General features: G+C 49.1%; 1 protein-coding gene across 2 annotated transcripts in view; it reads right to left on the reverse strand.

Annotated features, from left to right (window-relative positions):
• The window catches only part of LOC134965935 (uncharacterized), a 241,633-nt gene that overhangs the window by 205,567 nt on the left and 11,409 nt on the right, over nucleotides 1-24,657 (reverse strand). Inside the window, exon 2 of one of the 2 annotated variants that reach the window (XM_063942339.1) lies at nucleotides 1,835-1,894. The exons of the other annotated variant lie outside the window; for it this stretch is intronic. The gene's annotated coding sequence lies outside the window, so the exon portion shown is untranslated. The remainder of the gene's footprint in view (nucleotides 1-1,834; nucleotides 1,895-24,657) is intronic. 2 annotated transcript variants of the gene reach the window in all.

The raw sequence follows: 24,657 nt of genomic DNA on the forward strand, positions 1-24,657 counted from the left end.
ACAGAGGCTCTGTTTGTCCTGTGGGCTCCCAACAAGATAGGGGCTCCTGCTTCTAAGTAGACTATTGCGCGCTGGACTTGTAATACGATTCAGCAGGCTCATTCTACGGCAGGATTGCCGTTACCGAAATCGGTTAAAGCCCATTCTACCAGAAAGGTGGGCTCATCCTGGGCGGCTGCCCGGGGAGTCTCGGCGTTACAACTTTCCCGAGCTGCTACTTGGTCGGGTTCAAACACCCTTGCGAAGATTTACAAGTTTGATACCCTGGCTGAGGAGGACCTCTTGTTTGGTCAATTGGTGCTGCAGAGTCATCCGCACTCTCCCGCCCGTTCTAGAGCTTTGGTATAAACCCCATGGTTCTTGAAGCATCCCAAGCATCCTCTAGGACGTATCAGAAAAATAAGATTTTAAACCTACCGGTAAATCTTTTTCTCCTAGTTCATAGGGAGAGAAGCTGGTAAGGCCGATTTGAAAAATCGGTGTGGAGGCACGTCTTCGAACTCCAGTTTGTACCCTTGGGTCACAATTCCTAGCACCCAAGGATCCAGGTCCGACTGAACCCAGACCTGGCTGAAGAGCCGAAGACGTGCCCCTACCGGTGCGGACTCCCGCAGGGGAGCCCCAGCGTCATGCGGTGGATTTGGCAGAAGCCGGAGAGGACTTTTGCTCCTGGGAACTAGCCGTAGCTGGTGTTCTTTTCCCTCTTCCTCTGGCAAGGAAAGATGATCCACGCCCCTTTCTGAATTTATGAGACCGAAAGGACTGCATCTGGTATTGAGGCGTTTTCTTTTGCTGTGGGGGGACAAAAGGCAAAAAAGACTTACCCGCGGTAGCTGTGGAAACAGGTCCGCGAGGCCATCCCCAAACAAAACTTCACCTTTGTAAGGCAAAGCCTCCATAAGTCTCTTGGAGTCAGCATCACCAGTCCATTGACGGGTCCACAGCGACCTCCTAGCTGAAATTGCCATGGCATTGGCCCTTGATCCCAAGAGGCCAATATCGTTCGCAGCCTCCCTTAGGTATAACGCTGCGTCTTTGATGTGACCCAAAGTTAACAGAACAGTATCCCTGTCGAGGGTGTACATGTCAGATGACAAGTTATCTGCCCAACCTGCAATTGCGCTACTCACCCATGCCGACGCAACTGCCGGTCTGAGGAGGGCTCCCGTAGTCGCATAAATTGATTTTAAAGTGGTTTCCTGCTTGCGGTCCGCAGGATCCTTTAGGGTCGCCGTGTCTGGGGACGGTAGGGCCACTTTTTTGGATAACCGCGTCAAGGCTTTATCCACCGAGGGTGATGATTCCCACCGTAACCTGTCCTGTGAGGGGAAAGGATACGCCATAATAATTCTCTTGGGAATCTGCAGCCTCTTGTCTGGAGTTTCCCAAGCCTTTTCAAATAGAGTGTTCAGTTCATGAGATGGGGGAAACGTTACCTCACATTTCTTCTCCTTAAACATACAAACCCTTGTGTCAGGGACAGAGGGGTCCTCTGTGATATGTAATACATCTTTTATTGCTATAATCATGTACTGAATACTCTTGGCCACCCTTGGGTGTAACCTCGCATCATCATAGTCGACACTGGAGTCGGAATCCGTGTTGGTATCAGTGTCTGCTATCTGGGTAAAGGGACGTTTCTGGGATCCTGATGGGTTCTGTGACACAGTAATATCCATGGATTGACTCCATGTTTGGTTCTGAGACTCAGATTTGTCCAACCTTTTATGTAATAAAGCCACACTTGCATTCAAAACATTCCACATAACAACGAAAGAAATTGCTGCGCCTGTGTCTAACAATTATTCATTGGGCCGATCTTAATAACACAAACCTGGAATTAATGATGTAAAAAGCACGTTCGCCTCTATAAGGAGTTGTGTGGTACTCCTACCTACATAGACCAGAAAAATAAATTAATAGAGGCGCTCATTGCATTTAAACACCATAATTTCCTGAGTTCTATTACAACCAAAGAGTCGAGTAGATTTATAAAATAAATATTTAATGATCACAATAAATCAATAAAATACCACTTAATTAAAACACATTCATAGGTAATTAATGTATAATCCCTATCTCACTGATTTGCCACATATATACACATAAGAATCACATGAATTGTATGGGCTGTTGCGGTAAATATTATATCAGTAAAAATAAGATTTTACTTACCGATAAATCTATTTCTCGGAGTCCGTAGTGGATGCTGGGGTTCCTGAAAGGACCATGGGGAATAGCGGCTCCGCAGGAGACAGGGCACAAAAAGTAAAGCTTTTTCCGATCAGGTGGTGTGCACTGGCTCCTCCCCCCACGACCCTCCTCCAGACTCCAGCTAGGTACTGTGCCCGGACGAGCGTACACAATAAGGGAGGATTTTGAATCCCGGGTAAGACTCATACCAGCCACACCAATCACACCGTACAACTTGTGATCTAAACCCAGTTAACAGTATGATAACAGCGGAGCCTCTGAAAGATGGCTTCCTACAACAATAACCCGAATAAGTTAACAATAACTATGTACAATTTATGCAGATAATCCGCACTTGGGATGGGCGCCCAGCATCCACTACGGACTCCGAGAAATAGATTTATCGGTAAGTAAAATCTTATTTTCTCTATCGTCCTAGTGGATGCTGGGGTTCCTGAAAGGACCATGGGGATTATACCAAAGCTCCCAAACGGGCGGGAGAGTGCGGATGACTCTGCAGCACCGAATGAGAGAACTCCAGGTCCTCCTTAGCCAGAGTATCAAATTTGTAAAATTTTACAAACGTGTTCTCCCCTGACCACGTAGCTGCTCGGCAAAGTTGTAATGCCGAGACCCCTCGGGCAGCCGCCCAAGATGAGCCCACCTTCCTTGTGGAGTGGGCCTTTACAGATTTAGGCTGTGGCAGGCCTGCCACAGAATGTGCCAGTTGGATTGTGCTACAGATCCAACGAGCAATCGTCTGCTTAGACGCAGGAGCACCCATCTTGTTGGGTGCATACAATATAAACAACGAGTCAGATTTTCTGACTCCAGCTGTTCTTGCAATATATATTTTTAATGCTCTGACAACGTCCAGTAACTTGGAGTCCTCCAAGTCACTTGTAGCCGCAGGCACTACAATAGGCTGGTTCAGATGAAATGCTGACACCACCTTAGGGAGAAAATGCGGACGAGTCCGCAGTTCTGCCCTGTCCGAATGGAAAATCAGATATGGGCTTTTGTAAGATAAAGCTGCCAATTCTGACACTCTCCTGGCAGAAGCCAGGGCTAGAAGCATGGTCACTTTCCAAGTGAGATATTTCAAATCCACCTTATTTAGTGGTTCAAACCAATGAGATTTTAGAAAATCCAAAACTACATTGAGATCCCACGGTGCCACTGGAGGCACCACAGGAGGCTGTATATGCAGCACTCCCTTCACAAAGGTCTGGACTTCAGGGACTGAAGCCAATTCTTTTTGAAAGAAAATCGACAGGGCCGAAATTTGAACCTTAATAGATCCCAATTTGAGACCCATAGACAATCCTGATTGCAGGAAATGTAGGAATCGACCCAGTTGAAATTTCTCCGTCGGAGCACTCCGATCTTCGCACCACGCAACATATTTTCGCCAAATTCGGTGATAATGTTGCACGGTTACTTCTTTCCTTGCTTTAATCAAAGTAGGAATGACTTCTTCCGGCATGCCTTTTTCCATTAGGATCCGGCGTTCAACCGCCATGCCGTCAAACGCAGCCGCGGTAAGTCTTGAAACAGACAGGGACCCTGCTGAAGCAAGTCCCTCCTTAGAGGTAGAGGCCACGGATCTTCCGTGATCATCTCTTGAAGTTCCGGGTACCAAGTCCTTCTTGGCCAATCCGGAACCACTAGTATCGTTCTTACGCCTCTTTGCCGTATAATTCTCAATACTTTTGGTATGAGAGGCAGAGGAGGAAACACATACACCGACTGGTACACCCAAGGCGTTACCAGCGCGTCCACAGCTATTGCCTGCGGATCTCTTGACCTGGCGCAATACCTGTCCAGTTTTTTGTTGAGGCGAGACGCCATCATGTCCACCATTGGTCTTTCCCAACGGGTTACCAGCATGTGGAAGACTTCTGGATGAAGTCCCCACTCTCCCGGGTGAAGATCGTGTCTGCTGAGGAAGTCTGCTTCCCAGTTGTCCACTCCCGGGATGAACACTGCTGATAGCGCTATCACATGATTCTCTGCCCAGCGAAGAATCCTTGCAGCTTCTGCCATTGCACTCCTGCTTCTTGTGCCGCCCTGTCTGTTCACATGGGCGACTGCCGTGATGTTGTCCGACTGGATCAACACCGGTTTTCCCTGAAGCAGAGGTTCTGCCTGGCTTAGAGCATTGTATATTGCTCTTAGTTCCAGAATGTTTATGTGAAGAGACGTTTCCAGGCTCGTCCATACTCCCTGGAAGTTTCTTCCTTGTGTGACTGCTCCCCAGCCTCTCAGGCTGGCGTCCGTGGTCACCAGGATCCAATCCTGTATGCCGAATCTGCGGCCCTCCAATAGATGAGGACTCTGCAACCACCACAGAAGAGACACCCTTGTCCTTGGAGACAGGGTTATCCGTAGGTGCATCTGAAGATGCGACCCTGACCATTTGTCCAACAGATCCCTTTGGAAAATTCTTGCGTGGAATCTGCCGAATGGAATTGCTTCGTAAGAAGCTACCATTTTTCCCAGGACTCTTGTGCATTGATGTACAGACACCTTTCCTGGTTTTAGGAGGTTCCTGACAAGCTCGGATAACTCCTTGGCTTTTTCCTAGCTAAACTTTTTCTAAGCAGCTCTTTAGGAGAGCCACCTAGATTGCACCCTTCTCGGCCGGGCACAAAAATCTAACTGGAGTCTGGAGGAGGGTCGTGGGGGGAGGAGCCAGTGCACACCACCTGATCGGAAAAAGCTTTACTTTTTGTGCCCTGTCTCCTGCGGAGCCGCTATTCCCCATGGTCCTTTCAGGAACCCCAGCATCCACTAGGACGATAGAGAAACTCACTGAAGTAGCTGATAAAAAGTTCAAATGTAACAATCTGTTACAATCATTAGGGAACACTGTTGCCAAAACTGCTGTATGTAGAGTTCATGAATGAAACACAGTTACTGAATGTGTGGCCACAGTGGGCTCTGTGATGTTTAAACCGTTGGAAGGATGACTTCAGAATAAATAGCCGGCATATAGATAGCAATTGAGCAAAAGATTACCTCTCCATTTGAGCTGATGAACCCGAGCGTCCCCGGGTGAGTCCAGAATTTGCCCAGTATTATATAAAGCTGGTGGGTTCATAGCGTGTGTGTGTGTATATTCGGAATCACACTGATATAAGTTCAATTCCCCTGAGGGTGCTTCACCCACTTACTGCTGCAAGGGTTTATGGAAAGAGCATGTTTGCGGCTGATTGAATGAGAGCCGCCACACAGAACCGGCAATATCTGTAACTCTTCCAAGACTCCCTGGACGTGCACCGTCCGCCGGTGGTCAACGAGGAAGAGGATAATGAGCCTGGCCACAATTGCCGCACGGAGCCCACACGCCGGCTTCGTTCTGTATGAAGTGCTTGTTGCTCACTGCTGCGGCCGGTAAACTTTAGGCAGAGATGGCTGTGTCCCTGATCGTGCAAGTGCTCAGTGAGAAAGGGGAGGAGTCCTGACGCGTTTAGTCACGTGACCCGTGACTTTTTCCACATGTCTACCCAATCAGCAGTCGGCGGTGCCGACGGAGTCATTACCACATTCTGCTCCGCTTCCTCCCTCGAAGAGCCTTCCGCCTCAGACATGTCGACACACACGTACTGACACCACCAAACACACTGAATTATAGGGGACAGACCCACAATGAGGTCCTTTGGAGAGACAGAGAGGGAGTTTGCCAGCTCACTCCCAGCGCCGCCAGTCTGAAATATTAACAATACCTCAGACCCGTAAGCGCTTTTATATATATAAATATATGTAAAATAAGCACCAAATTATTGTGCCCCCCCCCCCCCCCCCCTCAATTTGCTCCCTGTTACTTGTGTATAGCAGGGTAGGGTCCGGGAGCAGCGTCTCTGCAGCAAGCTGTGGAGAAAATGGCGCTGCTTAGAGCTGTGGGAAGAAGCCCCGCCTCCTTGATGGCGGGCTTTGGTCCAGCTATTATTTATACTGGCGGGGGTTTGTATACCCTGCCTATGCAGTGTATATACTATGCCAGTCTAGTATCTGAGGTAAATTCTGCTGCCCAGGGCGCCCTGCACCCTTGTAGTGCCTTGTGTATGCGTGGGAGCAATGGCGCGCAGCGCGGTACCTCACGAAGATCTGACGTCTTCTGCCGCCTCTGAAGTCTTCTTGCTTCCTATACTCACCCGGCTTCTATCTTCCGGCTCTGTGAGGAGGTTCAGACCCTCTGGAGCTAATGGTGTCCAGTAGCCTAAGAAGCAGAGCCCATCAGTCTAGGAAAGTGGGTCTGCTTCTCTTCCCTCAGTCCCACGAAGCCTGTTGCCAGCAGTGCTCCCTGAAAATAAAAAACCTAACAAAGTCTATTTTCTAGAGAAACTCAGTAGAGCTCCCCTAGTGTGTGACCAGTCTCCTCTGGGCACAGGATCTAACTGGAGTCTGGAGGAGGGGCATAGAGGGAGGAGCCATTTCACGCCCATTTAAAGTCTTAAAGTGCCCATGTCTCCTGCGGAGCCCGTCTATACCCCATGGTCCTTCCGGAGTCCCCAGCATCCTCTAGGACGTATGAGAAAATAGGATTTTAATACCTACCGGTAAATCCTTTTCTCTTAGTCCGTAGAGAATGCTGGGCGCCCGTCCCAGTGCGTACTGTATCTGCAGTTTGGTTATAGTTACGCTCATGTTGCGTGGAGTTCAGTCAATCTGTGACTGCTGTTGGTCATGCCGTTGCATGCGTTGTTGTTGAATGCCATGTTGTACGGCGTGTTAGTGGTGTGAGCTGGTATGTATCTCACCTTAGTTTTAAATAAATAAATCCTTTTCCTGGAAATGTCCGTCTCCCTGGGCACAGTTCCTATAACTGGAGTCTGGAGGAGGGGCATAGAGGGAGGAGCCAGTTCACACCCATTCAAAGTCTTATAGTGTGCCCATGTCTCCTGCGGATCCCGTCTATACCCCATGGTTCTTGAAGCATCCCCAGCATCCTCTACGGACTAAGAGAATAGGATTTACCGGTAGGTATTAAAATCCTATTTTCTTCAGTGTATCGTTCTCAGTCATTGCCCTCACTGCTTACACCTCTTCATCTTCGGGCCAACTCTTCAATCCATGAGTAAGAACTATGGGGGTCATTCCGAGTTGTTCGCTCGCAAGCTGCTTTTAGCAGCATTGCACACGCTAAGCCGCCGCCTACTGGGAGTGAATCTTAGCTTATCAAAATTGCGAACGAAAGATTAGCAGAATTGCGAATAGACACCTCTTAGCAGTTTCTGAGTAGCTCCAGACTTACTCGGCATCTGCGATCAGTTCACTGCTTGTCGTTCCTGGTTTGACGTCACAAACACACCCAGCGTTCGCCCAGACACTCCTCCGTTTCTCCAGCCACTCCCGCGTTTTTCCCAGAAACGGTAGCGTTTTTTCGCACACACCCATAAAACGGCCAGTTTCCGCCCAGAAACACCCACTTCCTGTCAATCACATTACGAACACCAGAACGAAGAAAAAACCTCGTAATGCCGTGAGTAAAAAACCTAACTGCATAGCAAATTTACTTGGCGCAGTCGCACTGCGGACATTGCGCATGCGCATTAGTGACTAATCGCTCCATTGCGAGAAAAAATTAACGAGCGAACAACTCGGAATGACCCCCTATATTCAGCCACCTCGTTTCCGTCATTTGCCGAAAGCTGCTCCCTCAGCTTTCGGCAGTTGTCAGATCCTCAACTCATGCCGAGCGTGACAAAACGTCGGTAACGGTACCCCGTCTTGCAACCTTTACACTTATAGTGTAGCGAACATTTCTATGCAAGATACCACTGCTTTAAAGTGCGGCATGTGCTGTATAGTTTCAGCTAGGCAAACAATTCGCCGGCAATTGAATTCACATCTAAACCTTAATAGCTTGCATCCTATAATAACACCAGTGAAAAGGAACAATATATACAGTGCTGGAACTTCAATCTTGCTAATGTTTCAATTTTAACTTTAACAATTGTAGTTTAACGATTCCTGATCATGCACTGTGTGTGTCTAACAGCTCATACACAGAAGACCTGGAGGGAGCACTGTGTGTGTCTAACAGCTCATACACAGAAGACCTGGAGGGAGCACTGTGTGTGTCTAACAGCTCATACACAGAAGACCTGGAGGGAGCACTGTGTGTGTCTAACAGCTCATACACAGAAGACCTGGAGGGAGCACTGTGTGTGTCTAACAGCTCATACACAGAAGACCTGGAGGGAGCACTGTGTGTGTCTAACAGCTCATACACAGAAGACCTGGAGGGAGCACTGTGTGTGTGTAACATCTCATACACAGAAGACCTGGAGGGAGCACTGTGTGTGTGTAACATCTCATACACAGAAGACCTGGAGGGAGCACTGTGTGTGTGTGTGTAACATCTCATACACAGAAGACCTGGAGGGAGCACTGTGTGTGTGTGTGTAACATCTCATATGCAGAAGACATGGAGGGAGCACTGTGTGTGTGTAACACATCATACACAGAAGACCTGGAGGGAGCACTGTGTGTGTGTGTAACATCTCATACGCAGAAGACATGGAGGGAGCACTGTGTGTGTCTAACATCTCATCCACAGAAGACCTGGAGGGAGCACTGTGTGTGTCTAACAGCTCATACACAGAAGACCTGGAGGGAGCACTGTGTGTGTGTAACATCTCATACACAGAAGACCTGGAGGGAGCACTGTGTGTGTCTAACAGCTCATACACAGAAGACCTGGAGGGAGCACTGTGTGTGTGTAACATCTCATCCACAGAAGACCTGGAGGGAGCACTGTGTGTGTCTAACAGCTCATACACAGAAGACCTGGAGGGAGCACTGTGTGTGTGTAACATCTCATACACAGAAGACCTGGAGGGAGCACTGTGTGTGTCTAACAGCTCATACACAGAAGACCTGGAGGGAGCACTGTGTGTGTGTGTGTGTGTGTGTGTGTGTGTGTGTGTGTGTGTGTGTGTAACATCTCATATGCAGAAGACATGGAGGGAGCACTGTGTGTGTGTAACACATCATACACAGAAGACCTGGAGGGAGCACTGTGTGTGTGTGTAACATCTCATACGCAGAAGACATGGAGGGAGCACTGTGTGTGTCTAACATCTCATCCACAGAAGACCTGGAGGGAGCACTGTGTGTGTCTAACAGCTCATACACAGAAGACCTGGAGGGAGCACTGTGTGTGTGTGTGTGTGTGTGTGTGTGTGTGTGTAACATCTCATACACAGAAGACATGGAGGGAGCACTGTGTGTGTGTAACATCTCATACACAGAAGACCTGGAGGGAGCACTGTGTGTGCGTAACATCTAATACGGGTTATTCCACACCAACTCAACACAGGTTTCAGACTGACCATTTCAGATTGTGATGAAATTTGGTATAATAAATGCTGCCATGGTTGTAAAGAAAGCCTACAAATCTTAGGCTGATACTGTATGTTCAACAGTTTTGAAGATTTATGCCTTTAAAGACGCAATTTTTCACCAAAAATGTGCTATTAACGTTTTTTTTCCAATCGTATTTGCAGCTCACCTAATTGAGCTAGAGAGTCTTTTTAGGGGCTTTCATATGATATATAACACAGCAGTATGTTTCCATAAACATTAAAAATTGTAACATTTAAAAAAATAAAATTTAGATTTTCTCAAAAAGCCAATATTTAAAATGTTTGTAAAAAAATCTCAAAAACTGCTCATACTGTTGTTAATAAATCCCCCAAATTTTATTTTGGGATCATGATGGGATCACATGCTATGGGGTATATTCAATTGAAGTCGAAACTGCCGTCTTGTCGGAGAGACGGCAGTTTTCGACTTTTTCAGGTCAGAAGGGGTTCCGACCTATTCAATCCCCGGTTTTTTTATCCGACAAGTCTGGGAATTTGACTTGTCGGAAAGCACATGGATCAGCGGAATAGCTGCTGATTCGCGTGCTTCTGTCGGGAAACGGGGCCAAATCCGACAGGTTTTGGCCCCGTTTCCGACCATCTCAATCCGACTTTAAAAAAAGTCGGATGGAGATGAGGGTGCTGAGAGCAGCGGGGAGCCGGGTGATGGGGCACCACCGCCGCTCACGGCAGCGTCCTCCCAGCTCCGGCAAGCGAGGTCCCGCTTGCTGGAGCTGGGTGGACGCTGCTGTGAGGTCTGGCGGCGGTGCCCCATCCTCCGGCTACGCTGCTGTAGCCGCTGCTCTCCCCCTCTCAGCACCTTCATCTCAATCCGACTTTTTTTAAAGTCGGATTGAGATGGTCGTTGAATAGGTCCTGTCGGATCCATTCCGACAAATTCATGTCGGAATGGATCCGACTTGAATTGAATATGGGGGTCATTCTGAATTGATCGCACGTAGCAACTTTTTGCTGCCTGTGCGATCAACTCGATGCCGCCTATGGGGGAGGGCTTTTTTGCATAGCAAGGCTGCGAACGCTTGTGCAGCCCTTCTATGCAAGAAAAGTTTTGTGTAGAACTAGACCAGGGTAACAGTTACTTACCCTGTGCGATCGATCCAGCGATGCAGGTCCCGGAATTGACGTCAGACATCCGCCCTCCAAACGCCTGCGTTGGACTCACCACTCGCAGAAAACGGTGAGTTGCCACCCCGGAACGCCTTCCTGCTGTCAATCTTTTTGCGATCGAGCCAGCGATCGCTTTCTTCGTTCTTCTGGTCGTTGCCTGGCGACGGTCATCGCTGGGCAACTACGAGCGTGCACATTGCGGCCGCAGAATCGACCCGTTCGCACCGCTGCAACAACCAGCAGCGTGCGAACGGGTCGGAATGAGCCCCCCATACCCCTATAAGAGCTTTCATTTTTGCGTGATTTATGAAAATTGTATTTAAAAATCAACAAATAATATTCCCAGTTCACTACATCAGAGAAATGCACACGTTCCTCTTCAGGTGTGTTCAGGGACGAGATTCTACAGACAGCACCTGCTCCCACTTCTGTGCACGTGCATAAACGTAATTGGAAAGATACTCCATGTGGAGAGATGCTTAAGCTGTGTTGAATGGGGCCATCTTTTACATTTTCCTGGACCGGAACAGGATAGGTTTGGCTGGGCTTTAAATAGTGAAGAAAGTTTGCAAATAATATTGGCCCTCATTCCGAGTTGTTCGCTCGCAAGGCGAATGTAGCAGAGTTACACACGCTAAGCCGCCGCCTACTGGGAGTGAATCTTAGCTTCTTAAAATTGCGACCGACGTACGCGCAATATTGCGATTACAAACGAGTTAGCAGTTTCAGAGTAGCTCCAGACTTACTCTGCCTGTGCGATCATTTCAGTGCTTGTCGTTCCTGGTTGACGTCACAAACACACCCAGCGTTCGCCCAGGCACTCCCACCGTTTCCCCGGCCACTCCTGCGTTTTTTCCGGAAACGGTAGCGTTTTCAGCCACACGCCCCTGAAACGCCGTGTATCCGCCCAGTAACACCCATTTCCTGTCAATCACATTACGATCGCCGGAGCGAAGAAAAAGCCGTGAGTAAAAATACTTTCTTCATAGTAAAGTTACTTGGCGCAGTCGCAGTGCGAACATTGCGCATGCGTACTAAGCGGATTTTCACTGCGATGCGATGAAAAATACCGAGCGAACAACTCGGAATGAGGGCCATTGAACGTTACACGGTTTAAGAAAATATAGGTGAATCTGCTGATCCCCCTTTGTTGCAAACACTTATTGATGTTTATAACTACAGCCGTTGAGTCATACGACTGTTGTATACGTTCTATTTTTGATATGTATGTTGACATATTTGGAAAATGTTTTATATTACAAAATGAAAAATAAAGAATTAAAAAAAAAAAAAAAAATAGTGAAGAAAGCCCATTGGTCACTCAGGTAAGTACACCCAAACCTAACCTGTCCCTGGACCATCATGATCCCAAATTAAAACTCTGGGTATTTATTAAGAACAGTATGAACACTTTTTGAGATTTTTTTTTACAAAAATTGTAAATATTGGCTTTTTGAGAAAATAACATTTTTTTTTTTCAATTTAAAAAAAAATTCTGTGTTATATATTATATTAAAGTCCATAAAAATAGGATTTTGGTTACCTACCGGTAAATCCTTTTCTCGTAGTCCGTAGAGGATGCTGGGGTCCATATTAGTACCATGGGGTATAGACGGGTCCACCAGGAGCCATTGGCACTTTAGGAGTTTAATAGTGTGGGCTGGCTCCTCCCTCTATGCCCCTCCTACCAAACTCAGTCTAGAAACTGTGCCCGAGGAGACAACATACTTCGAGAGAAGGAATTACACAGATAGTGGCAAGATTTATACCAGCTCACACAACAGGCAAACCGGCTAACATGCCGGAACAACTCAGCAACAGCTGAAACAGTAAACAACGCAGAACTTACCTAGGAACCAGGCAGTACTGAACTATAAAACCAATGCAGGAAAACGCAGCTTGGGCAGGCGCTCAGCATCCTCTACGGACTACGAGAAAAGAATTTACCGGTAGGTAACCAAAATCCTATTTTCTCTTACGTCCTAGAGGATGCTGGGGTCCATATTAGTACCATGGGGATGTACCAAAGCTCCCAGTATGGGAGGGAGAGCGCCGAGGCTCCTGCAACACTGCTTGACCAAACGTGAGGTCATCAGAGTCCAAAGTATCGAACTTGTAAAACTTGGCAAACGTGTTCGACCCAGACCAAGTAGCTGCTCGGCAGAGTTGTACAGCCGAGACACCCCGGGCAGCCGCCCAGGAATAGCCCACATTACGAGTAGAGTGGGCATTTACAGATTTTGGGACACGGCAATCCTGCCGTGGAATAAGCATGCTGGATAGTGAACCTGATCGAGCGTGAAATCGACTGCTTAGAAGCAGGACACCCAATTTTCTTGGGATCATAGAGGACAAACAGAGAGTCACTTTTCCTATGACGAGCCGTCCTCTTCACATAAATCTTCAAAGTCCTCACTACATCCAAGGCCTTTGAAGCAATTGAGGAGTCAGTAACCACTGGCACCACAATAGGTTGGTTGATATGGAAAGCCGATACAACCTTAGGCAGGAATGTGGACGAATCCTAAGTTCCACCCTGTCTTCATGGAAGATCAGATAGGGGCTTTTACAAGATAAAGCCCCCAATTCCGACACGCGTCGTGCAGAAGCCAAGACCAACAAAGTGACCGCCTTCCACGTGAGAAACTTAAGATCAGCCTCCTGTAGAGGCTCAAACCAAGCAGAATGCAGGAACTGCAACACAACATCAAGATCCCAGGGTGCCGTTGGCACCACAAAGGGAGGCTGGATGTGCAGAACCCCTTTCAAACAGGTCTGGATCTCAGGGAGGACAGCCAATTGTTTTTGGAAGAAGATGGACAAAGCAGAGATCTCGACCTTGATGGAGCCCAATCTTAGTCACATATCCACCCCTGCTTGCAGGAAAAGGAGAAAACGTCCAAGTTGAGACTCCACCGCAGGAAACATCTTGGACTCACACCAGGAAACATATTTTTTCCAAATGCGATGGTAATGTTCAGACGTTACCCCCTTCCTAGCCTGTATCAGGGTAGGAATGACCTCACTCAGGATACCCTTCCGAGCTAAGATCTAGCATTCAGCTGCCATGCCGTCAAACGTAGCCCTGGTAAGTCTTGATAAGCGAACGGCCCCTGCAGTAGCAGATCCGCCCGAAGAGGTAACGGCCTTGGATCTTCCAGCAGAAGATCCAGTAGATCTGCGTACCAAGCCCTCCTTGGCCAGTTCGGAGCAATGAGAATTGCCAGAACCTTTTTTTCTTCTTACCAGTTGAAGAACTTTTGGTATCAGAGGAAGTGGAGGGAACACATACACTGACGTGAACACCCAAGGTGTTACCAGTGCGTCCACCGCCACTGCCTGTGGGTCTCTCGACCTGGAACAGTACCTCCGTAGCTTCTTGTTGAGGCGGGGGGCCATCATGTCTGTGTGAGGAACCCCCCACCAACCGGTTACCTCCTCGAACACCTCCGGATGGAGGCCCCACTCTCCTGGATGGAGATTGTGTCTGCTGAGGAAGTCTGCTTCCCAGTTGTCTACACCCGGAATGAAGATTGCTGACATCACCACCGCGTGCCTTTCTGCCCAGAGGAGGATTTTTGACACCTCTGACATGGCAGCCCTGCTCTTCGTTCCGTCTTGTCGGTTTATGTAGGCCACTGTGGTCACATTGTCCGACTGCACCTGAACAGTCCGATCCTGTAGGTGTGCTGCTTGCAGAAGGCCGTTGTACACGGCTCTTAGCTTCAGAATGTTTGTCGGGAGAAGGGATTCTTGATCTGACAACCGTCCTTGGAAGGTTTCCCCCGGAGCGACTGCTCCCCAACCTCTTAGACTTGCATCTGTGGTTAGAAGGATCCAGTCCTGAACTCCGAACCTTCGGCCTTCCAGAAGGTGAGGCAGTTGTATCCACCAGAGGAGCGAAATCCTGGCTTTCGGAGACAGACTGATCCTCTGGTGCATGTGTAGGTGAGATCCCGACCACTGGTCCAAGAGATCCAGCTGAAAGGACCGAGCATGAAACCTTCCGTATTGTAGAGCCTCGTAGGAGGCAACCATCTTCCCCAGAAGGCGGATGCACTGATGAACCAAGACCTGGGTAGGCTTTAAGACATCCCGGACCATTCATTGAAGAACCAATGCTTTCTCCACCGGCACAAACACCCTCTGCACTTCCGTGTCTAGGATCATTCCCAGGAAAGACAGCCTCCTTGACGGCTCCAGTTGAAACTTCGGAAGGTTCAGGATACATCCGTGCTCCTTGAGCAGATGTGTCGTGAGAGCAATGGATCACAACAACTTCTCCCTGGACGACACTTTGATCAGTAGATCGTCCAGATACGGAATTATGTGCACCACTTGCTTGCGCAGGAGAACCATCATCTCCGGCATCACCGTGGTGAAGACCCTCGGTGCTGTGGAGAGGCCAAACGGCAGCGCCTGAAACTGATAGTGATCGTCCAACAGTGCAAACCGGAGGTATGCCTGATGCGGAGACCAGATGGGAATATGGAGGTATACATCCTTGATGTCCAGGGACACTAGGAACTCCCCCTCCGTCAGACCTGAGATGACAGCTCTCAGAGACTCCATTTTGAATTTGAATTCCCTGAGGTAGGGGTTCAAAGATTTTAAGTTCAGAATTGGCCGTACAGAACCATCCGGCTTCGGTACCACGAAAAGGTTCGAATAGTAACCTTTGTTCCACTCAAGAGGTGGAACTGGAACAATGACCCTGGACACCGCCAATTTCTGGATAGCGTCCAGAAGAATTGTTCTGTCTGCCAGCAGAGCTGGCAAGCCTGACTTGAAGAAACGTGAGGTGGGAGATCTTGAAACCTCAGCCTGTACCCTCTGGACACAATATCCAGTACCCAGGGTTCCAGGCTGACGACACCCAGACGTGGCTGAACTGCCGGAGTCTTGCCCCCACCTGACCTTCCTTCAGGCCTAGAAGTCCACCATCATGCGGAGGACTTTGGGGTATCAGAAGCGGGCTTCTGGTTCTGGGAGCCAGCGGGAGTAGGCTTCTTTCCTTTAGCACGACCACCTCTGAAGAAGGTGTTCGAAGGCTTGTTCTTTCTAGGCCTCACGGGCTGAAAGGACTGTGACGTGGCTGGTGTAAAAGGCTTCTTTGTAGCCGGTGCAGCTGAGGGGAGAAAAGGAGACTTACCCGTATAAGGTAGACCCTTCACACTTTTCCTGGATTCCGCGTCCGCATACCATTGGCGCAGCCAGAGACCTCTGCGAGACGGACATGGAGGAGATCCCCGCAGCCATGGAACCCAGGTCCTTCATGGAATCTACCAGGAACCCTGCAGAATCCTGAAAAAGGCGTAAAAATAAATCAACGTCACCTTTATCCATCATAGTCGATTCCTCCTGCAGAGTGATTGAAACCTGGCAATAGCTTTTGCAATCCAAGCACAGGCTATAGTAGGCCGCAGTATGGCCCCTGAAGCCGTGTAAATGGATTTTAGCGTAGCATCCACCTTGCGATCCGCCGGGTCTTTCAACGCCGTAGATCCAGGGACTGGTAATACCACCTGTTTGGACAGCCTGGAGACAGAGGCGTCAACTATTGGTGGAGACTCCCACTTTTTCCTATCTTCTTCTGGGAAGGGAAAAGCAACCAAGACCCTCTTAGGGATCTGGAATTTCTTTTCCGGATTTTCCCTTGCTTTTTCAAAGATAGCATTCAATTCTTTGCAAGCCGGGAAGGTGAGGGGGGGCTTTTTACTGTCTGTGAAAAAGGCCTCCTCCACCTGCTCAGGAGCTGTGTCAGCAATGTGTAACACATCCCTTAGAGCTTCAATCATCAACTGCACCCCCCTAGCAAGTGATGCCGTCCCCCTCGACAGATCCCCGCCACCGTCTGCAGTGTTAGAATCGGTGTCTCTGTCATCCTGCGTAAGTATGGCAAGTGCACGTTTGTGAGAATGTACCGCAGGGGACCCCGAGGAATCAGTATCAGACCATACAACCATAGAGGATTGCAGAACTTGAGTGGCATGCTCAGTCCTAGCAACCCTATCAGAGATCTGAGAAATAGTCCCCCTCAGAGAGACTAACCATTCTGGCTCTCTAGCTGGGATCTGCGCTACAACAGTGCAATCCTGATTATATGGTATGGAGTCTTCCTGGGAAGATAAATCCTCTGCAGCATATGAAAGTGTCCCTAGACATGTTGTCACATAAACACCAAACACCCCACAAACACACAGGGTACTGGGTAGACAGAGTCCCCCCCCCCCAAGAATGGCAGAGAGACACAGAGATTGGAGCCAACCCACACACAGCACTATTATAGGTATAGGGAGAACCTAGACCAGCACTGACTGTGTCCCTTAATAGGTGACACAGCCTATACACAGCCTCCCCTCCCTTCTACAACCGCATGGTACCATACAGATAGCTGGAGGGACCTGTTCATCCACTGGCAGTGAGCTGCTGGCAGGAAAATGGCGCTGAACGCTGCTGGGTCCGCTTTGAGGAGAAGCTCCGCCCCTTCAATGGCGCTGTCTTTCCGCTCTTGCAAGATTATATTGGCCTGAGGATTTGTTTGCTGGATGAAATCCGCGGATCCCGACAGGCTGGAAATGGTCAGTGTAGGGTTATGTGCTGGCTCAAGACACCCCTTACAGCGCCGCACCGCAGTACCGTCCTGGAGCGCGGTTAATACCGCGCTCCTACCCCTAAAGCGGCCCTCTTCACACTGACCCCCCGCTTGCAAGAGGGGACAGTGACTCACTCACCACTTTCAGCTCTGTAAGGAGGTGGTGGCTGGCTGCCGGGGTGAGCGTCCTCCTGCGGCGGGGCGCGTTCTGTCCCCTCTGGAGCTCAATGTCCAGTCAGCGGAGTCAGTGGCTCAAGACCCCGCAGGGCAGACATTGCTCCCCCCTCAGTCCCTCGATGCAGGCAGGCTCCGGGCACATTTTATAAACTGAGTCTGGTAGGAGGGGCATAGAGAGAGGAGCCAGCCCACACTATTAAACTCGGAAAGTGACAATGGCTCCTGGTGGACCCGTCTATATCCCATGGTACTAATATGGACCCCAGCATCCTCTAGGACGTAAGAGAAAAGAGGTTTAAAATGAGACCTTGACCAAATCAGTACCTCAATTAGGTGAGCTGCAAGTGCAATTGAAAAAATAAGATTTTAAACCTACCGGTAAATCTTTTTCTCCTAGTCCGTAGAGGATGCTGGGGACTCCGTAAGGACCATGGGGTATAGACGGGCTCCGCAGGAGACATGGGCACTCTAAGACTTTAGATGGGTGTGAACTGGCTCCTCCCTCTATGCCCCTCCTCCAGACCTCAGTTAGAGAACTGTGTCCAGAGAAGACGGACAGTACGAGGAAAGGATTTTTGTTAATCTAAGGGCGAGATACACACCAGCCCACACCATACACACCGTACAACATGGTATATACTAAACCAGTTAACAGCATGAACAAAACAGCATCAGCCAGAAACTGATCTCAACTGTAACATAACCCTTATGTAAGCAACAACTATATACAAGACTTGCAGAATTTGTCCGCACTGGGACGGGCGCCAAGCATCCTCTACGGACTAGGAGAAAAAGATTTACCTGTAGGTTTAAAATCTTATTTTCTCTTACGTCCTAGAGGATGCTGGGGACTCCGTAAGGACCATGGGGTTTATACCAAAGCTCCAGACCGGGCGGGAGAGTGCGGATAACTCTGCAGCACCGATTGAGCAAACATGAGGTCCTCATTAGCCAGAGTATCAAACTTGTAGAATTTTGCAAAAGTGTTTGAACCCGACCAAGTAGCTGCTCGGCAAAGCTGTAATGCCGAGACGCCTCGGGCACCCGCCCAAGAAGAGCCCACCTTCCTAGTGGAATGGGCCTTTACCGAATTTGGTAACGGCAATCCAGCCGTAGAATGAGCCTGCTGAATCGTGTTACAGATCCAGCGAGCAATAGTCTGCTTAGAAGCAGGAGCACCAACCTTGTTGGCTGCATACAGGACAAACAGTGCCTCTGTTTTCCTAACCCGAGCCGTCCTGGCTACATAAATTTTTAAGGCCCTGACTACATCAAGGGATTAGGAATCCTCCAAGTCCCCCGTAGCCACCGGCACCACAATAGGTTGGTTCATATAAAACGATGAAACCACTTTAGGCAGAAATTGAGGATGAGTCCTTAACTCTGCTCGATCCACATGGAAAATCAGATAGGGGCTCTTGTGAGACAAAGCCGCCAATTCGGACACCCGCCTCGCAGATGCCAAGGCCAACAACATGACCACCTTCCAAGTGAGAAATTTTAATTCAACTGTTTGAAGAGGTTTAAACCAGTGAGATTTAAGGAACTGTAACACCACGTTAAGGCCCCACGGTACCACTGGGGGCACAAAAGGAGGTTGGATATGTAGCACTCCCTTTACAAAAGTCTAGACTTCTGGGAGAGACGCCAATTCCTTCTGAAAGAATATAGATAGGGCCGAAATCTGCACCTTACTGGAGCCCAACTTTAGGCCCATATCCACTCCTGTCTGCAGAAAATGGAGAAAACGACCCAGCTGAAAATTCTTGGCTTCACACTAAGATACATATTTCCTCCAGATACGGTGATAGTGTTTCGCCGTTACCTCCTTCCTAGCTTTGATTAGAGTAGGGATGACTTCCCCCGAAATACCTTTCCTAGCTAGGATTGGTGTTCAACCGCCATGCCGTCAAACGTAACCACGGTAAGTCTTGGAACACACAGGGCCCCTGTTGCAACAAGTCCTCCCTGGGAGGAAGAGGCCACTGACCTTCTGTGACCATTTCCTGAAGATCTGAATACCAGGCCCTTCGAGGCCAAACTGGAACAATTAGTATTATCTGCACTCTTGTTCATCTTATGATTCTCAATAATTTTGAGATAAGAGGAAGTGGAGGGAACACATAGACCGACTGAAACACCCACGGTGTCACCAGGGCGTCCACCGCCACTGCCTGAGGGTCCCTCGACCTGGAACAATACGTCCGAAGCTTTTTGTTAAGGCGTGACGCCATCATGTCTATTTGAGGAAGTCCCCAACGACTTGTCACCTCTGCAGAGACTACTTGATGAAGTCCCCACTTGCCTGGATGGAGATCGTGTCTGCTGAGGAAGTCTGCTTCCCAGTTGTCTACACCCGGAATGAAGACCGCTGACAGAGCGCTTACATGATTTTCCGCCCAGCGAAGAATCCTGGTGGCTTCTGCCATTGCTGCTCTGCTCCTTGTCCCGCCCTGGCAGTTTACATGCGCCACGGCTGTGACGTCCGACTGGATCAGAACGGGTACGTTGCGAAGAAGATTCTCCGCCTGTTGCAGGCCGTTGTATATGGCCCTTAACTCCAGCACACTGATGTGTAGACAAGCCTCCTGGCTTGACCATATTCCCTGAAATTTTTTTCCTTGTGTGACTGCTCCCCATCCTCGGAGGTTCGCGTCCGTGGTCACAAGAACCCAATCTTGAATGCCGAACCTGCGACCCTCTAGAAGGTGAGCACTCTGGATCCACCACAGGAGAGAGACCCTGACCCTGGGGGACAGGTTTATCCTCCGATGCATCTGTAGATGGGACCCTGACCACTTGTCCAGAAGGTCCCACTGAAAAGTTCTCGCATGGAACCTGCCGAACGGAATGGCCTCGTAGGCCGCCACCATCTTTCCCAATACTCGAGTGCATTGATGAACTGACACTCTTTTTGGTTTCAGCAGGTCCTTGACCATGTTCTGGAGTTCCTGGGCTTTTTCCATTGGGAGAAAAACCCTCTTTTTTTCCGTGTCCAGAACCATGCCCAAAAATGACAGCCGAGTTGTCGGAACCAACTGCGACTTTGGTAGATTTAGAATCCAGCCGTGTTGTTGTAGTACTCTCAGGGAGAGAGACACGCTTTTTAGTAACTGATCTCTTGATCTTGCCTTTATCAGGAGATCGTCCAAGTATGGGATAATTGTGACCCCCTGCTTGCGCAGGAGCACCATCAGTTCTGCCATTACCTTGGTGAAAATCTTCGGGGCCGTGGAAATCCCAAACGGCAACGTCTGAAACTGGTAATGACAATCCTGTACAGCGAATCTCAGATACGCCTGATGAGGCGGATATATGGGGACATGAAGCTATGCATCCTTTACTTCAAGTGACACCACAAAATCCCCCCATTCCAGGCTGGAGATCACTGCCCGGAGAGATTCCATCTTGAATTTGAACCTCTTCAAATATAAGTTCAGGGATTTTAGATTCAGAATTGGTCTGACCTAGCCATCCGGCTTCGGGACCACAAATAGGGTTGAATAAAACCCTTTCCCCTGTTGCACTAGGGGAACCTTGATAATCACCTGCTGTTGACACAGCTTTTGTATGACAGCTGAAAATAAGATTTTACTCACCGGTAAATCTATTTCTCGTAGTCCGCAGTGGATGCTGGGGACTCCGTAAGGACCATGGGGAATAGACGGGCTCCGCAGGAGACAGGGCACTCTAAGAAAGAATTAGGACTACTGGTGTGCACTGGCTCCTCCCTCTATGCCCCCCCTCCAGACCTCAGTTAAGGAAACTGTGCCCGGAAGAGCTGACATTACAAGGAAAGGATTTTGGAATCCAGGGTAAGACTCATACCAGCCACACCAATCACACCGTATAACTTGTGATAACATACCCAGTCAACAGTATGAACAACAACAGAGCATCAGACAAACCTGATGCAACCATAACATAACCCTTATTTAAGCAATAACTATATACAAGTATTGCAGAAGAAGTCCGCACTTGGGACGGGCGCCCAGCATCCACTACGGACTACGAGAAATAGATTTACCGGTGAGTAAAATCTTATTTTCTCTATCGTCCTAGTGGATGCTGGGGACTCCGTAAGGACCATGGGGATTATACCAAAGCTCCCAAACGGGCGGGAGAGTGCGGATGACTCTGCAGCACCGAATGAGCAAACACAAGGTCCTCCTCAGCCAGGGTATCAAACTTGTAGTACTTTGCAAAGGTGTTTGAACCCGACCAAGTAGCTGCTCGGCAAAGCTGTAATGCCGAGACCCCTCGGGCAGCCGCCCAAGAAGAGCCCACCTTCCTTGTGGAATGGGCTTTTACTGATTTTGGAGGTGACAATCCAGCCGCAGAATGAGCCTGCTGAATCGTGTTACAGATCCAGCGAGCAATAGTTTGCTTTGAAGCAGGAGTACCCAGCTTGTTGGATGCATACAGGATAAACAGCGAGTCAGTTTTCCTGACTCCAGCCGTTCTGGCTACATAAATCTTCAAAGCCCTGACTACATCTAGTAACTTGGAATCCTCCAAGTCACGAGTAGCCGCAGGCACCACAATAGGTTGGTTCAAATTAAAAGATGACACCACCTTTGGCAGAAATTGCGGACGAGTCCGTAATTCCGCCCTGTCCATATGGAAAACCAGATAGGGGCTTTTACATGACAAAGCCGCCAATTCTGACACACGCCTAGCCGAAGCTAAGGCCAATAGCATGACCACTTTCCACGTGAGATATTTTAACTCCACGGTCTTAAGTGGCTCAAACCAGTGAGATTTCAGGAAACTCAACACCACGTTAAGATCCCAAGGTGCCACTGGTGGCACAAAAGGGGGCTGAATATGCAGCACTCCATTTACAAACGTCTGAACTTCAGGTAGAGAAGCTAGTTTTTTATGAGAGAAAATGGATAGGGCCAAAATCTGGACCTTAATGGACCCCAATTTTAGGCCCAAAGTCACTCCCGACTGTAGGAAGTGAAGGAAACGGCCCAGCTGGAATTCCTCTGTAGAGGCATTCCTGGCCTCACACCAAGCAACATATTTTCGCCGTATACGGTGATAATGTTTAGCCGTCACGTCCTTCCTAGCCTTTATCAGCGTAGGAATAACCTCATCCGGAATCCCTTTTTTCTACTAGGATCCGGCGCTCAACCGCCATGCCGTCAAACACAGCTGCGGTAAGTCTTGGAACAGACAAGGTCCCTGCTGCAACAGATCCTGCCCAAGAGGCAGAGGCCATGGGTCCTCTGTGAGCATTTCTTGCAGCTCTGGATACCAAGTCCTTTTTGGCCAATCCGGAACAATGAGTATTGTTCTCACTCCTCTTTTCCTTATGATTCTCAGCACCTTGGGTAAGAGAGGAAGAGGAGGAAACACATAAACCGACTGGAACATCCACGGTGTCACCAGTGCGTCTACAGCTATCGCCTGAGAGTCTCTTGACCTGGCGCAATACCTCTGTAGTTTTTTGTTGATGCGGGATGCCATCATGTCCACATGTGGCAGTTCCCACCGACCTACAATCTGCGCGAAGACTTCTTGATGAAGTCCCCCCTCTCCCGGGTGGAGGTCGTGCCTGCTGAGGAAGTCTGCTTCCCAGTTGTCCACTCCCAGAATGAACACTGCTGACAGTGCTCGTACGTGATTCTCAGCCCATCGAAGAATCCTGGTGGCTTCCGCCATCGCCACCCTGCTCCTTGTGCCGCCTTGGCGGTTTACATGAGCCACTGTGGTGATGTTGTCTGATTGAATCAGCACCGATTGGTTGCGAAGCAGGGTCTCCGCTTGACTTAGGGCGTTGTATATGGCCCTTAGTTCCAGGATATTGATGTGAAGGCAAGTCTCCTGACTTGACCACAGACCTTGGAAACTTCTTCCCTGAGTGACTGCCCCCCACCCTCGGAGGCTTGCATCCGTGGTCACCAGGACCCAGTCCTGAATGCCGAACCTGCGGCCCTCGAGAAGGTGAGTACTCTGCAGCCACCACAGGAGAGACACCCTGTCCCCGGGGGATAGGGTGATTAACCGATGCATCTAAAGATGTGATCCGGACCACTTTGTCCAGTAAGTCCCATTAGAAGGTCCTCTCATGGAACCTGCCGAAAGGAATGGCCTCGTATGATGCCACCATCCTTCCCAGGACTCGAGTGCAGTGATGCACTGACACCTGTTTTGGTTTTAATAGATTCCTGACCAGTGTCACGAGCTCCTGAGCTCTCTCTATCGGGAGATAAACCCATTTCTGGTCTGTGTCTAGGATCATGCCTAGGAGAGGCAGATGAGCTGTAGGAACCAACTTCGACTTTGGAATATATAGAATCCAGCCGTGTTGCTGTTACACTTCCAGAGAAAGTGATACGCTGTTCAGCCACTGCTCTCTTGATCTCGCTTTTATGAGGAGATCGTCCAAGTACGTGATAATAGTGACACCTTGCTTCCGCAAGAGCACAAACATTTCCGCCATTACCTTGGTGAATATTCTCGGGGCCGTGGAGAGACCAAACGGCAACGTCTGAAATTGGTAATGACAATCCCGTACCGCAATTCTGAGGTACGCTTGATGAGGTGGATAAATGGGGACATGAAGGTATGCCTCCTTTATGACCCGAGTCACGATAAAATCTCCCCCTTTCAGGCTTGTAACGACCGCTCTTAGCGATTCCATCTTGAACTTGAACCTTTTCAGGTATATGTTCAGGGATTTTAAATTCAATATGGGTCTGACCGAACCGTCTGGTTTCGGGACTACCACATGGTCGAATAATAACCCCCTCCTTGCCGAAGGAGGGGAACCTTGACCACCACCTGTTGAAGATACAATTTGTGAATTGCAGTTAACCCTGTTTCCCTCTCGTGGGGGGAAGCTGGCAGGGCCGTCAGTGAGGAGGCCTCTTCTCAAAGTCCAGCTTGTATCCCTGAGACACAATATCTATTGCCCAGGGATCTAACAGGGAGTGAACCCACTTGTTGCAGAACTTACGAAAGCGTGCCCCCACCAGGCCTAGCTCCGTCTGTGGAGCCCCAGCGACATGCGGTGGATTTTCATAGAGGCCGGGGAGGACTTCTGTTCCTGGGAACTAGCTGTGTTGTGCAGCTTCTTTCTTGTTTCTTGTTCTTGTTTCTTTGTTCGAAAAGCTGCATTTGATAATGTCGTGCTTTCCTAGGCTGTGCAGGAATATAAGGCAAAATATCAGAATTACCAGC

The sequence above is a fragment of the Pseudophryne corroboree genome, chromosome 10, assembly GCF_028390025.1.
Source record: "Pseudophryne corroboree isolate aPseCor3 chromosome 10, aPseCor3.hap2, whole genome shotgun sequence".
Taxonomy (NCBI): Eukaryota; Metazoa; Chordata; class Amphibia; order Anura; family Myobatrachidae; genus Pseudophryne; species Pseudophryne corroboree.